Here is a 10614-nt window from a genome sequence, read left to right on the forward strand (position 1 = left end):
AAAATGTCCTTCACTGCTCCCTCTGAAATCAATCATAATATCAGCACTTGATGAGTGGAATACATTCAAGCCAATGATCTATTAAACACATAAAACAGCACTAGTACATTACTGAAGTTGAAGAATCAAGCACTCAAAGAAGTCAGGAAATGATAAACAACCGTTTTCCTGCTGCGACATTAACTTGGCCATGTTGCACATCCAATTCACCGTATGGTATATAAATTAATAATAAAACATATACCATGTGCATTAAAACCAATTTGATGTTGAAGCAGAAACATTAGCTTTTGGATTTTCTTGACTTTTGAGTGCTTACTTTCTCAAACTTAATGATGCGTTAATTTGTGGGTGTAGTTTCAGAAGCACTGAGCATATGCAACTCCCACTCCCACTGAAGTCAATGGGAGCTGTGGGGAGTTCAGGATCTCTATAAACCCAGACCATCCTTTTTTTTAAATGAAAAATAAATGAATTGATTTTGTGGTAATTGAGGCTCCTAAGAGGAGCACTGAAACCTGCTACCCTTAACTGACCAACTACTTAAACTGGGCTCCTCTTTGAGGATTGAATGGAGGAAGTGGGGAAAGTCGTCCAAGTTCTGGCCTCAAAATAAGCAGTAGGCTGTGCAGGTGCTCAAAAAGCCTCATTTGGAATATGTGCACAGTACTAGTCGCTTCATCTAAAAAAAAAAAATCTTATGGGACATTGCAGGCTTTCGGTCATCTCTTAGGGCTAAATACTAGTCTCATTGGAAGTTTTGCTGTTGATTTTACTGAGACTACCATTTATTTCAGTTTCTCTGTCGTTATTCCAAGTTGTAAATGCAGTACAATTATAATATGACAGTTCCTATTCAAAATTCTCCAAACAAGAACACAAGCATGAATTTCCTAATTAGGGTGCCCAGCCTATGATATTTACCTCAAGTTAATATTAAAAAAATAGATCCTTAATGGCCCATCCCCTAAACCAATCTTAACCCTTAAAAGATTTGGCCTTTAGAGAAGAAAGGTAAAGACTCAGTCACTGATTCAATATAGATCCATTTCTAGAACGCCATGAAGATCACTAGCAAGACATTAGTAAATAAATGTCTAAAGTATTTCAAATCATTCCATTCACCGTCAGTTGTCCTCAGGATGTGCTTAGTTGGGTAAACTGTTCTTCATCTTTACAATGACTCTGTACATGGTCTTACCCCTTTACTACCTCATTTTTTAATATTATGTATCCAATTATGTGGATTATTTCTTTTAATGGTAAAAAATTTAATTTTTGTTTTAGGGACAAATGTGAGTACCAAAGACATCTTGTGAGGGTGTGTGTTTGGTTCAATAAAAGTCTTACATGCAAATTGCACTGTGCTATCATTAATGCTCAGGAATGCAACAAACTGGTAGCTGTCACTACTCATTTGATAATGCTGTGTCTGAACACCATGCATGTGCCACATGACAACTGTATTTTACATAAACATGCACACACCTCTGTAAATAAGCAGGTAGACATCCATATTAATGAGTGAACTCCCAGGGAGAGGTCAGTACTAAGGTAGGAATGAAGATTTCCAGGCTTCCTAATCAATGTGCCCTACCAATTGGGCTAAAAAACCAGCTCCACTTAAGCAGGACAGCTGATAGATTCACCTACAATTCATCACTTCATTAGTGAGTGCCAAGTATTTCAATACATCAGTTCAATATGGACATTTTTATCATTTATGTCTTGTTTAGTGTATGGTAACTGTTGGATACTAACAGAATACGTGTCTCACCTTACCTAAGATCGTGAGCACCATAGTGCCATTGCTGCATACCTACATATGTGTCAGTTAAAAAGCAAAATATTTTCTATATAAATCTGGTGACTATCCATTGTTCTGCTTCTGAGAACATAAGTTTAAGCAGGTCTGCATTCCATATTAAATCCTGTTTGTTCTAAACTTAAAATTGTAAAATTAATTGGGGAGATCAGAAGAATTTACATTAATGTCATATTCAGAGTGCACAGTTTAAAAAGACAGGAAATTGAAATGTTAAAATTGTTACAGCAATATTAACTAGGAACATAATATTTTTAAGCAGTATTTTTCAAGCCTTATTTTTCTTCTAAATGGTTAACTTAGGGCCCGATTGTGAAATCCGCTATGAGTTACCAATGAGAGCAATAGATTCACAATCTGGCCCTTAATGTATTAGTTTGTTACATGTGCACCATAAATTGCAGAAGATGTGTGACATGCCCAGGTGAATTATATTGTATAAGCCTTCAGGGGGAATCTCTTACCTTATTTTTTAAGCTGTGCCATTTTAACATTACACTAGTGTTTTGCAATTAATTTCATTTTTTAAATGAAAGACAAAAAATGCATTCCCAATGCTTTCCAATTTCTATATTTAATTGTACTGTCATGTACAAAACAAGTTGGGAAAAGTAGAAAAGCATTGTGAAGAATTTCTGCTTTCTACAAATATAGCAGCACAAGGAACTGATAGTGGAATAAAGAACTGTTTACCTACTAGGCTTTGAAACCAGCCCAGCTCAGTAGCTACCACCAGTTCTTACTAGCTGTTGATTGTTCAGTGCAGTATTTGAAATGGATTGATGATTATAGTCCAATTCCTATTACATATGTCCATATCACAACTGCCACCCTTGTTAGCATACTCAAAAAAAAAAAAAAATCAAAGAATGAGCAGAGAAACTCCCCCCTTCATTCCCCACTTGAGATAGTCTCTCCATGCAAGGTTTGAGAGACATTGACAGCAATAGTGTGAAAGCATGCACTGCTCCTGCTCATATGCAGTGATTATTAGGAAAAACTTTTCAGTCCACTGGACATTTTTCACAAATACTAATTTCCTTTTAAAACAGAAGCCAGTTTATGACTCCCTTCTTTGTGTTGGTAGTAATTTACTATGTGCATAGTTTGAATGGAGGATAGGACAGGTTGAATCCAATAATGCTGAATGAATTCAGTTTTTCTGTTTAGATTGAGGAATCATATTTCTAAATGATAGCAAAGTCCAGAAATGTATTCTGCATTTTATGTTTACCAGGCTAATCTGGTTGTCAGTAAAACTATGATGGAGCAAAGATTTCTGTGTCATTTTTGGAGCAAGAGAAAAGCTTTATTCAGTCAGCAAGAGAACAATTTTTACTACCAGCAGTGTGAAATTCTTGAGGTTATTGTTCACTGAAGTGTACTTGCTGTGGTGAAACCGAAAGCGCATAGAATTAGGAACTGATCTGTATTAAAATAAGGATGTGCTTAGGACTTGCAAATCATTGTGGAAATTGTCTTGCTATTTCTAACCAAAATACAGCACTAGCTTTGTAACTACAGTTTTTAGGGGATGGTTCAGGGTGAATTACAGTCTTTCATTAAGGTGTCAGTACATAAAGGGACTGTTTACTGGTGGAAGTTATATATGGAAATTAGCTGCACAACACAAACCTGTTTCTCAGCTCTACACAGGTAGTTTTCATTTTACAAATATAGAGGGAGTTGCCATTACCATTACATGTATTTGCATACCAAAGGCTTACAAACATCTCAAGTGTCTAGCTTTTATCTGAGCATCCTGATGCTCATAGTACTTACCCATCTCAATTCTAGTTGACACATAACTGAGTGGAGTCCAGCATTCTGACCTGGTCCAATAACATAAAAAGATATTAGGCCAATAACTGGCTCCATTTGGCTTCTTGGTCATTATACCACCAGTACTTCCCCAATCACATTGCACTGCTAATCAATCCCAACATTTCTCCCTTTCTACAGAAAGCTGCCTTTATATAAGACAAAATCTATGAACCAGTATTTTTCCACAACCTAAAAAAGGTACCATTATGCATTGTCTTAACCCCGAATGCAAATAAAAAGTATTTCTATGCTTTTGCTGTAATAACTGCTTGGTATGCATGAGGATCTCAAGATGTTCTTAAAACAAAATGCAGTTTTACACTCTTCTTTACTCTAAGATAGTAGGGCAATCTACTTAGTTACCTTTGTGTGATTGTTTTGTCTCAATGCATGTGCTGGCCACCATTTAACTCTCTATTGGGCCTGATACTGCAAGGTGTTGAGCAGCTTTTGAGAGATGTGGAACTGCTCTGTAATAATTTGAATACTGGATATTGACGCAGTTATTGGAATGTTTCCTGTATGGCTAGATTGATTTAGTTCAGTGGTCTTAAACTTTTTTTTTTTTTTTTTTTTTTGCAGACCACTTGAAAATTGCTGAGGGTCTTGGTAGACCACTTAATGATCTTTCCAAATGTTGTTTGTACCATTAGCTAACTATTGTAAAGCACTTTGGATAAAAGCACTATATAAAAAAAACCCTCCTTAATAATAATGAACTTTTTTGTTCTACAAATAAAAGCACACAACTCATATTTTAATATCAGTAGTCTTACCTTTCTAATGCAGTAGATGTGCCCTTTCTCCCCTGCCATGGCAGCCCCGAGCTGGGGCTGGGGCTGGGGCTGGGAAGGAGGGGGGGTCTCTCCTCAGCAGCCGCAGCCCTGGATCTGGGGAAAGTCATCTCTTTCTCTGGCTGCCACAGCCTTGCACATCCCAAATTCCCTCCACCCCCTCTTCTCACCCCACTTCCTCCTCCCACCTACCCCCATTCTCCCCAGGGCACCTCACCTTACATGTGTGTCTTCTCCAGGGTCCAGCACCTAATTAGTGGAGCCATGCCTGCACAGCTCCACTAATTAGGTGGGTGGCCCTTCATTCTCTCACGTGCAGCCACCCAGGCGCACATCTTAGAGGGAACTATCCTCAGACCGCCTGAATAGAGCCCAGTGGTCTGCGGACCACAGTTTGAGAACCTCTGGTTTAGTTTAATAACTGGCTGTAAGGAAACAGGCAGGAAGGAATCAATAGATCAAGTTAAGCCACTCCTCAGTAAACACTTCAGGGTTGTTAAGAGACACTGCCCAAACCATTACCTCTTAAGATTTTAGCTCCTGGCTCCCGCCATCTTATAGAACTGATTTGGAGAAGCAAGGAAAAACCCCAGGAACTGATAAGAATAAAGGAGCCCTAGCTGGATTGAAAAAGACTCCCTATACAGGGGAGGCTGTTATTGGGGGGTGTTAGATAAAATGGACAGGTGTGTGCACGGTTTGTTGGTTTAAACTTCCTCCCATTCTTTCTTCTTCTTCTTCTTTTTCTTAGGTTTCAGAGTAGAAGCCGTGTTAGTCTGTATCCGCAAAAAGAAAAGGAGTACTTGTGGCACCTTAGAGACTAACCAATTTATTTGAGCATAAGCTTTCGTGAGCATCCGATGAAGTGAGCTGTAGCTCACAAAAGCTTATGCTCAAATCAATTTGTTAGGCTCTAAGGTGCCACAAGTACTCCTTTTCTTTTTCTTATGCTCTCTTCCTACTGTAAAAATAAATGATACTTTGGTTTAAGGAGGCTATCTGGTCAGCCTAGTAGTCATAGACTCCTGGAAGAGAAGAACCCAGTTGGACCTGCTGGATAAGCATGGTTGATAAAGGCACTATAGCCCAGGGCCCAGTCTAAGGTGGGTGAATCACAGGGTGCCACCTCAGGAGAGGTAAAGACAAAACTCTGACACCTGAGGGGCTGCTCTCAGAGAGGGGATCAAGGCGCACCTAGATAAGCAACCATGACATGGGATAGCCTCAGCACCCATTGATTTCAGTGGAAACTAAGGGTACTCAGTACCTCTCAAGAGCGGCTTAATACATTGCAGCAGTATCAGGTCCCTATTGTCCTTAGGGACTTGCACAGAAAGTTGTGGAAAGTCATCATTCCTGTGTAAAGTCTGTTTTGCTCAGTACTCTCAATCTCTTACTTTGCTCTTCAATAGGAAATGGTCAGGAAGTTGGTTCTTCCAGCAAAACAGTGCCCTCTAGCATTATTCTGAGTCACTAGTTCAGTCCTACATCTGAGGATGTAGTGTTACCTACAAAATCACTAGCACCACTTTTGAAAACAGCTGATTCTTGGGTGTCTCCTATCCAAATACTGGCATTAGCAAAGGTGACAGTTCTGATGGGATATGTTAAAATAGAATAATCTGGTTTTACTCCATCTCTGAGTATCAGTGTTTTATTTTTCTTGCAACCTCAGAGAATTTCTGGTCACAGCGTATGTTAACATGTAATTACAGTGTTTTGGTTTTTGTGGTTGTTTTATAATGGTCCTCCATGGACATGTTCTTTATGCTTTAACATCTTCTACGTCCATTTTATGTCAACCATTAAAAGTGATGCCTTGTTCCCAACAGCTTTGTTATCCATGTAACAAAGCACCAATAACACTGATTTCAAAAGCAATGTAAAAAGTGTACTACAATTCAGCTCTTCATGGCCTGTTCTTGTCTTAGCTGGCATTGGTTTTTACATATTAATTACATTGGACAGGGTACAAACTACTTAGTTCAGTTAACCCAAAGTTTGCCATGTCAAAATGTTTTCACTGTATTAATAGTTATTGCTGGCACCAATATTTAAACGTATCTGCTATTGAAACATAATATCTTGATCCATTTTAGTCATTTGTTCTGCTTCTTCTCTTAAAGTACAAAGTGTTTTGCACATGTCATTCCCCCTCCCCGCCCTCCTCCCCATAATACATAGTAAGCTTGGCAACAGAAGAAGTCCAGGGACTAGTTTCACAAAATAAAATATTATTTTACTTTTCCACAGAACATATGTCTGCCATTACCATACTCATAAGATGTAACCCATAGGAAAGTCCTTCAAATATATATTTTGAAAAACCAATCAGAAGCTTCCCTTTGCAGGACTCTTCCTTCAATATATAAATTTGGGGTCAGAATGGGACCTATTCTATAATCCAATGTAGATAGTAAAAATAGGTTTAGAATAAACAATTACTTTATCTCCTTCTGTTAGCAAAACAAATGGATGTTGCAAGGTACTTGCTGTGTGAATAAAGCATATTTTGATTTGGCCAAGACTTTAATAAGATATCCCAGTTTAGTCTGACACATTATTTATAATGGTCTTCTGATGTGATACAATGTATTTGTCCAATCTGGTAGTTTGAAATACATATTACAATTGTAAGTGTTGTACTACGTTCCCTTATTAGCCTATTCAGTATGAAGGAGCTATGGTTAAAGATGTTTGTAATATTCTAATCATAGTGTGTGTAAATTGACCCAAATGTTTCATGATTCCCCCATTGGTATCTTTGCAAGGCTGTCTCCATTAACCAGCTGTTAATTAAGTTAAATTTCCTACATGGTCTTCTGAACTTGAAACAGCAATAGCCTTATTTTGCCCTCCATGGTCTGGAACACAAGTAGAGTCCAAGAGAAATAATTTGCTGAAGTACCAGCAAACTCTGTTCTTCAGGTTTCCAATTGTTTGCTGATCTATAACCTGTTTAACAAGTCACCCAACAACATTTTCAACAAATATAGCCATTATGCTTTGCCACAGCAAGTCTCCTTTAGTCACTTATTTACACAATAGCAGGATCCAATCAGCCACTGCTATTAAATATACAAAAGATGTAGTTTGTCTTTCTTCAGCTTCACTTTTTTCCTTTAAACATCACTCAGGTCCATTCACTCATCGAAACAAAACAATCAGCATGACTCACCTTAAACTGATGCAGCCAGTTAGCATCTCCCAAGTCCACCCACTTGAATTCTGTTCCATACAGAATCCTTATGGCTCAAATTAACCCATCACTCTCTGCAATACTGTGTTCTACTACACATTCTCTTTCATTCTTTTCTTAAACTAATCCTCAGTTTATACAACTGCTTCTTACAATAAAAGAAGGCAAGTTAACCAGGGAACCAAGTATTATTCAGACAACTGGATACTTTTGTTTCATTGTCTCTGGAGAATTACTCTCTTGTTATTGTGTATGTTTAGTAGTAACAACTATGCTGAAGTTTGGGAAACAGTTTCAGCTATAAACACCCTCTATTCAGTTGCATTGGATTTTAGTAGTTCTCCATTTGGGATGAAATTTTGACAGCTTCATCTTTGAAAAAAAAAAAGATTTGTGTGTGTGTATATATATATGAGAAAATCCTTTTAGTCATCTTAAGTTGTGTATGTTTATTTAAAACCAAAACCACCATTTTCCCTAATGTAAAACAATCATGGCAAAATCCCCTCCTTGTTTCATAAATTAATAACACAAGAGAGCTGAACTTTGAAACTTGAGCCCAATCCTGCAAACACTTGTATTTTATGTTATTCAAATGAAGAATCCCACTAACTTCTATAGGACTATATAGGAAAGGAAAATTAAACATGCATATAAGTGTTTGCAGGACACTAAGCTCTGAAGTTTCAGAATTACATAGTGATCATTCACAGTAGAAAAAAAAATCACCAAGTCTGAGAGAATTTGCATTTGTGAAGAAATGCACTGTTGAATGTGGGTGAAATTCACCCTAAAGCAAAGGCCTGCAAAAATTCCTCCATAGCATGGCCTGCAAAAATTCCTCCATAGCACCTATGTCCTACTGAAGCCCTTAATGTGGGCCTTGTGAGGGTTTGGAGCAGTGTGTGAATTTCACCCATGTATACTTTTTGTTTTCCATTTTACTAAGAAAAAATTATGCACCACTGTGGCCAACATCTAATAGCTGCCTGAGTGTTCTGCGAGCATTTTTGTTCATTTTTTTGTTTACCTTATTTGTTTCCATTTATTCATTCCTATTCCTCCCTATCCCTCCCCCTTTCAAAAACAACCTAGGAAATTAAGTCTCAGATGATCAATTGGTATAAATCAGCATCACCCAGCTAAAGCCACAAGAACTCTACCAGTTTATATCAGCTGAAGATCTTGCACTAAATGCCAAAAGCTATGTTAAGGTTACACAGGTAAAAGTCGGGAAACGACCCACAGCAACATCAATTCAACCTTGTTTCATTATATAATATTTTCTCATCTTGTTTTCCTTCTAGGTAGCTTTTCATAAAATGTAGCTTAACATACTGCTGTTCATGTCATTACACAGTTACTATAAAACATACAGAACGTAAATTAGAAGTACTGTAAACCACCTCCTACAGTTCTCCACCTGATCACTTTTCAGACTCAGGTAGCTTCATTGGCTCCAATTTTACTAAAGATTTAGTCTGTTGCTGACACCTTATAATTAAGGCCTGATGCTTAGGAGCCTGGTATTTAGGAGAAAGGTATTTACTTCCGGCACCCAAATACATGACTGGGGGTTCCATATGGCAATGCCCTTGTCACATGGCGGAGGTTGGTATCCACTTAAGGTATTCATCAGCACAAACTGCTTTATGTGTAGTCATTGATTCATCCAGTGCAGACAGAAAGGAAGTAAACTGAAAAGAGAAATGAGGAAACAGGAATACAAGCAGCACAACGGAACCAGAAAGTTCTAATCCACTCCAATTTAGCTTGCTCAAGAAGTATAATGCAGATCGAAACTACATATAGTCTCAACATCTTGACTTATTGTCTGGTCAAATCACACAAGCTAAACAGGTGCTGCAGGAAGTTTGTGTTGGTGGCCTTTGTGGATTATGTAGCTATGTAACCAACAAGCCATATCATTCTGTTGTCTGTGCACTATGCCTTCAGATGCAGAGGAGTTTTCTTGCCTGCTACAGGTGCAGCACTGAGGAAGCTATCATTTTGGGTTCTGAACAGATGCAGAATGTTAGAGTGAGAACCTGCGTTCACTCTTTCACATCTGAGAGCCTGGTGAATATATTTGTTCATTTGTGTTGTTGTTTTCCTTAATGTGAAACAACTTGTCTAGAGCCTGAAGAATGCATATTTTGTTTGTTGGGTGTGAAAACACATAACAGCTCTCCTTCTGCTGAGTCAATGCTCAGCCAATGCCACAACTTGGTACAGGGGAGACTGCACTGCTATTTGTCAGATGCCATTTGTCAGACAGAGGTCCTGCTGCTTGTTGTCATTAAGGAATCCAGGCACCTTTTGCAAGGCTAGGGATATTAGAGTCATAGAGTTTAAGGCCAGAAGAGATCACTAGATCATCACAGGCCACCAACATCACACAGCACCCACACACTAAACTCAACAACAGAAATTAGACCAAAGTAAATGAGAAACACCCCACCCTCCCCCAGAAGACTAGACTACTCTGGGCCACTGGCAGAGAATAGGAAGGACCAAGGCAGACCAGTGCCTGTGGCCTCTGCAATGACAGGAAAATGATTAAATGAAACGTACCCACATAATCCTGGCAAGTAACCCGCACCCACACGCTGCAGAGGAAGGTGAAAAAACAGCAAGGTCACTGCCAATTTGACCTGAGGGAAAATTCCTTCCCAACTCCACATATGGTGATCAGTTAGACCATGAGCATATGAGCAAGAACCAGCCAGCCAAGCACCTGAGAGCGAGAGAATGCTCAGTGCCCTGGCCCACCCTACCCACTGTCCTATCTCCAGCTCGGGCCATCTGGGATGCTTCAGAGGAAGGAGATAAAACCTCTCAGAATACATTGGCAGGAGGAGAGAGTCCCTCCCTGACCAGCCGGCCATTGGCAGGGAAGACTGAAGCATGAGCTTTAGGAACATAAGATATAACTGGAGCAAGCCCCATCACCATTAACCTTGAGGCACTGG

This window comes from Lepidochelys olivacea, assembly GCF_965140295.1.
Source record: "Lepidochelys olivacea isolate rLepOli2 genome assembly, chromosome: 8".
NCBI classification, from domain to species: Eukaryota; Metazoa; Chordata; order Testudines; family Cheloniidae; genus Lepidochelys; species Lepidochelys olivacea.